Source organism: Bos indicus, chromosome 17 (genome assembly GCF_029378745.1).
Source record: "Bos indicus isolate NIAB-ARS_2022 breed Sahiwal x Tharparkar chromosome 17, NIAB-ARS_B.indTharparkar_mat_pri_1.0, whole genome shotgun sequence".
In the NCBI taxonomy this organism is placed as follows: Eukaryota; Metazoa; Chordata; class Mammalia; order Artiodactyla; family Bovidae; genus Bos; species Bos indicus.
In genome coordinates this window covers 301638-306869 of record NC_091776.1, presented here as the reverse complement: position 1 = coordinate 306869, position 5232 = coordinate 301638, and the positions used below count along the sequence as shown (strand labels likewise).

Sequence of the window (5232 nt, the reverse complement as noted above, 5' to 3'; positions counted from 1 at the left end):
TAGAGAGACATTTATGAAAGTCATTTACTGAAAAGAAGGAAAAAGGGATGGGGCCAAGATACATTTCATTATTTTTCTGGAGCAAGACAGCCCTCTATGTAGAACAGCCTTCCTGTCTGCACAGACATCGGTAGTGTCCTGAAGGAGATGTAAGGTTCTCTCCTCCAGCACCAGTGGGCCTCAGGGGAGAAGCAGCCCAGGACAAGGGGAAAAAAATGACAGGATGCCAGGACAAGCAACACAAAACTGTTGCTCTTCTAGTTTCAGAGTCCAATCATCTGTGGAGATTCAGAGGTGAAAGAGAAAGGAGGAAGGGATGGTTTTTGAATTGAGCCTTGAAGGATGGATGGTGTTTCCACTCAGAGATGACGAATGGTGAGAGATAAAGATCTGCTTCTGCTGTGGTGTGAGCTTGTGACTTCTGTCTCCCCAAGATGCAGTATCATCCACTCTTAAAAATGAGGACTGGGACTTCCCTGGTGGCCCACTGGTAAAGAAAAATCCACTGTTCAGCTTTCCTCCGCTGCCGTTAAGGTGTTCAGTCCTTCCAAGGAAGCTTCCACCATTTTACGTTGAGGTCCTCACATCAACTGGCGACTAGCACTGCACCTGGCAGCCTCCAGCTAGCACTCACCCACACCATGGTCCCGGTCTTGGAGCTCGCCTGCATCTATTCAGCCCTCATTCTGCACAACAATGAGGTGATGGTCATGGAGAATAAGATCAATGCCCTCATTAAAGCAGCTGGTATAAATGTTGAGCTTTTCTACCAGGCTTGTTTGCAAAAGCTTTGGCCAATGTCAACATCAGGAGCCTCATCTGTATGGTAGGGGCTGGTGGACCTATCCTGTCCACCACTGCTGCCCCAGCTGAGGAGAAAAAAGTAGAAGCAAAGAAAGAAGAATCTGAAGAGTCTGATGATGACATGGGCTTTGGTCTTTTTGACTAAACTTCTTTAGTAACACATTCAATAAAAAGCTCTTAAAAAAAAAAAAAAAGGAATCTGGCTTCCAGTGCAGGACATGGTTCGATCCCTGGTCAGTGAACTAATACCCTACATGCGGCAGAGGCAACTAAGCTCTGTGGAACACAGCAAACCAACTCAGTGCTCTGTAGCCAGCAGGACCAACTAGAGAGCCTGCACATTGCAACTAAGACCCAACAATAGTCAAGTAAATAAATAAATGTTTAAAAATAATGATAAGTAAGTAAATAAAGTAAAAATGAGGAGTGGAGAGTATGGAAGGTTTTCCTTACCTCAGCTCTTGTTCCAGTGTGCCATTCAGATTACAGCTGCTGCTGCTGCTAAGTCGCTTCAGTTGTGTCAGACTACGTGCGACCCCATAGATGGCAGCCCACCAGGTCTCCCGTCCCTGGGATTCTCCAGGCAAGAACACTGGAGTGGGTTGCCATTTCCTTCTCCAATGCATGAAACTGAAAAGTGAAAGTGAATAAGCTCAGTCGTGTCCAACTCTTAGCGACCCCATGGAGTGCAGCCTACCAGGCTCCTCCGTCCATGGGATTTTCCAGGCAAGAGTACTGGGGTGCCATTGCCTTCGCCACAGATTACAGCTAACCATGCTTTTTCCCACCTGCCTTCCATTTTATGCCACATTTTGTCTTCCTCCGTTTGCTCCCATTTATCCTCTTTATGTTAATAATGAAATGATTACAGCTTATGTAAATGTATGTGGGGGAGCTGCTCAAGCCTGTGTTTTACTGGGTGGTTCCCGTACCTGCTCCAGCCTTACTGAGCTCTACCTTGTTCTCCTCACTTCCAAAGAACGTTTTGGATTCTTACCTTTATCTACACCATCTCCCAATACAGTGCTTATGTGGAGAAAGAATCAGATCGCGGGCAGCGGCGCCCATGGTGGGCAGAGGGGTGGGGGTCACAGACTTGAGCTAGCCGCTGCCGCCTGGGCTCGGGGTGTTCCCCTCTCGCCGGCGGGGCCATGTTGGTCTGGATGGCACTCCGTGGGCGTGCTGTCCTCTGTGGCCCTCACTGGCTGCAGGAACTTTTTTGGCTCTAGGTCGTGGGGTGCAGCGAGGAGAGTGCAGGGCGCAGCTGGTGGCGCGGAGGCGAGAGCTGGCTGGGGGGCACTGAGCGAGCGAGTGTATGCACCGCGGACCTGGTCTCTGGGGGACTGTGACATGACAAATTAGTCTGTCCAGGATCCAAATCGGAAAATCTGTGTCCTGTGGAAAGATACAAGCATACCCTTGCCCATAAGTTAGCAACACATCTGGCCCTTTTCATTCTCTGGTAAGGAAGTCTTTTCACTTGACCAGGGGCCAAGTCGAAACCCTTTCAGGAATCTAGGGTCTCATCATTGTAGTCTGCCCCTGTGTGTCTACGTTTAAATGATTAATTACAAACAAAGCATGGTGTAGAACATGATGTGAAGAGGAATATTTAAATTTTTTTATCTTAATTTAGCTATCTGATTTTTTAAAGTCTGGTGTGTCCTTTCCATTATGGTTTGACCTTGGGGAATGTTAAGTATTCTTGTTGAATGTACTATGGAAAATTGTTGACAAAATGTCTTAAAAGCAGCAGAAGTATAAGCTGGGCCATTATCTGTTTTTATCCATTCGGAGAGTCTTATTTGGGAAAAGCATTCAAACAAGTGTTGAATTACATTTCTTACTGCTTCATTTGATCTAGCAGAGGCTATAATAACACGAGAAAGGGTACCCACGGTAACATGCACAAAGGACAGTTTTCCAAAGGCCAGGATATGAGTTACGTCCATTTGCCAGAGAACATTAGGCCTAAGGCCTCCGGGATTTACTCCTAATGGTGGAGATGGATTAAATATTGGACATAACTTAACTATTTGTCTAGCTGTTTCCCTAGAGATATGAAATTCATACCTTAAACCAGCTACATTTTGATGGTGAATTTTGTGAGAATTTTTGGCCTTGTCAATCTTTTTATGTAAGTTTAAAGCAATTACTTTAGTCAATGCATCTGCCAAAGCATTTCCTTCATGTAAAGGGCCAGACAAGCCAGAATGGGCTCTAATATGTCCCACAAAATATTTTTTATCTCTGTGTTTAATCTCTTTTTGTAAATCAGATAACAAGGAGAAGATAGTAGTTTTATTTTCTGGAATATTAGCAGTCTCAATATAAGGAAACAACCCTACAATATATCAGGAGTCAGTCAAAAGATTGAAGGTGTGGTCTCTTAAATGTTGAAAAGCCTAAATAACTGTTTGTAACTCAGCCCTGACACTTTATTTCTTTGATTTAAAAGATCTTTTAAAGGCCTTGGAGCTGTAATTTCCTGCACCTAAAAGGCTAGATCACTAGATCCAAATGCTCTGTGGCCCCTAGCTTGAGAAGTCAAGTTTTTTCCTGTCTGATAATAAGGTAAAAGCAAAAGCTGTGTTACTCTTTGACCTTTATTAATTTGCAGTTTTGGTAGCCGGCGAGATCAAAACTTTAATTTCCCCAATATAATCAGAATCTACTACACCAGGCACCACCGAAATTTCTTGAAAAGAAAGTGAGGTATGCCCCAGCACAAATCCTACAATGCCCTCAGGTAGGGGGCCAGCCACTCCCATTGGAATTGGAGTAACCAGCATGTCAGGGGTTAATATTGTTGCTAAATCCCCTTACCGTTTTGCTTCTTTCCTAGCCTGGGTGAGGCCCCCTCTGAGGGGATTTTCTCTAAGGAGCACGCTCTGCATATTGTGCACTCTTCTGTTTTAAAAGTTCCTTTGTTCAAAAAACTTTTTATCTTCCTCAGCCTTAGGCAATGCTTCGGGAGGCTTTGGGGGCAAAGTGGGTAACTCCTGGGCCCTGGGAAGCGCTAACGGAGGTGGCGGCGATTGCCTTAACTCAGAAAGTGGTGGATAAGTTTTTAAAGGTTTGCTGGGGGGGGGGGGGGGGGGGGGGGGGGGGCTCGCCAGGGTGCCCAGCCGCAGCGTCCCGCAAGCCCTCTCCTTCCTCGGGAGGTAGAGCACAGTCTCCCTCCTTTTCTTTGTCAATGGCAGAAAATATGATCTGCGCAGAAAGTGGAGACCCACCACCACCCACCACTATAGCCTCCCCCATAAGCTATCTAACAGCCCCATGACGGGGTCCAGGACATTTTTAATCACATTCCACAGAGCAAAAGCATCTACAGGAACCCTTTCTGGCCCAAGTAAAGTATAAAACAAACGTAGAAATTTAGACAGTCTTCCTGTGCTTTCTTTAATGCCTCTATGGGCTAACATGTGAAGTAATATTTCAAAAACATTTGTCTATTTTTAGATGCAGAGAAACCCATTTTTCTAGAGAATATTCTTATTCATTTTGTACACTCTTCACCCTGCCAGCAGTTAGGCAGGTACGATCCCAACCACCCCGCATTATGGTCTCAAATTATTTACCCTTCAGATTCACGAGCAGGATCTAAAGCGTCCCTAATCATGTTCCATAGAGAAAAGGTGTCAGTGGGGACTTTTTCTGGGCCATGCAAAGTGTAATAAGTTTTTAGCTGTTTTCCTACCTTTTCCCAAGTATCTAGGTTAACAGTGCCCTCTTCTGGAAACCAAGGACATTGCTCTTGTACAAACGTAAAAAAGGGTTGAACACTAGCTTTCTTAACTTTAATCCCTCTTTTATTTAACAAATGCAAGATTACTCCTAGAAAGAGTTGTTCTTTTGATTCGTTGTTACCCGTGTCAGAAATTTCTGTCTCGTTTTACTTCTGTTTATGCAAAACGATTCCACTACCCACTCCTCCTCACCCTACCTATCTTATGCAGGGGGGGTCTGCAGCACCCTGAGTGGGGTCCTAGCCATCCCGAAAATTGAACAATGGGGAGACTTACCTTCGGGAGCCTGTTCCGGGTGCCACTTACCGGGGTCCGGCCCCGGCAGGATCCAGGAATACCCTCAGGATGACGGTGTTGGCAAGAGAAAGAAAAGGAGAGAAAAAGAGGCTTGATCTTCCTTGGTTTACACAGAAAGACAATAAAGCTCCTGACACGGAACTTGCTTTGTTCACAGAGGCCGCAGGTGCCCTCTTGGTGGGGTGAGGACGCAAGACGCCCTCTCCCCCGTGAAGACGCAGGGTGCCTTCCCAATCGGGTTTTAGAAGCCCAGGCAAAAAAGTGAACTCAGAGGGTCTCTGTGCTCCACGGAGTCAGCCTGAAAAAAGAAGAGAAAGAGAGAAGAGAGAAAAAGAAAGAAAGAATGACATGGGGAGACCAAGCTTCGGTCAGCAAGGCC

At 45.8% G+C, this 5232-nt stretch overlaps 1 pseudogene; it reads left to right on the top strand.

Moving 5' to 3' along the window:
* The first annotated feature begins 641 nt into the window (after window positions 1-641).
* LOC109571042 (large ribosomal subunit protein P1 pseudogene) lies at window positions 642-1017 on the top strand (annotated as a pseudogene).
* Window positions 1018-5232: the final 4215 nt, after the last annotated feature.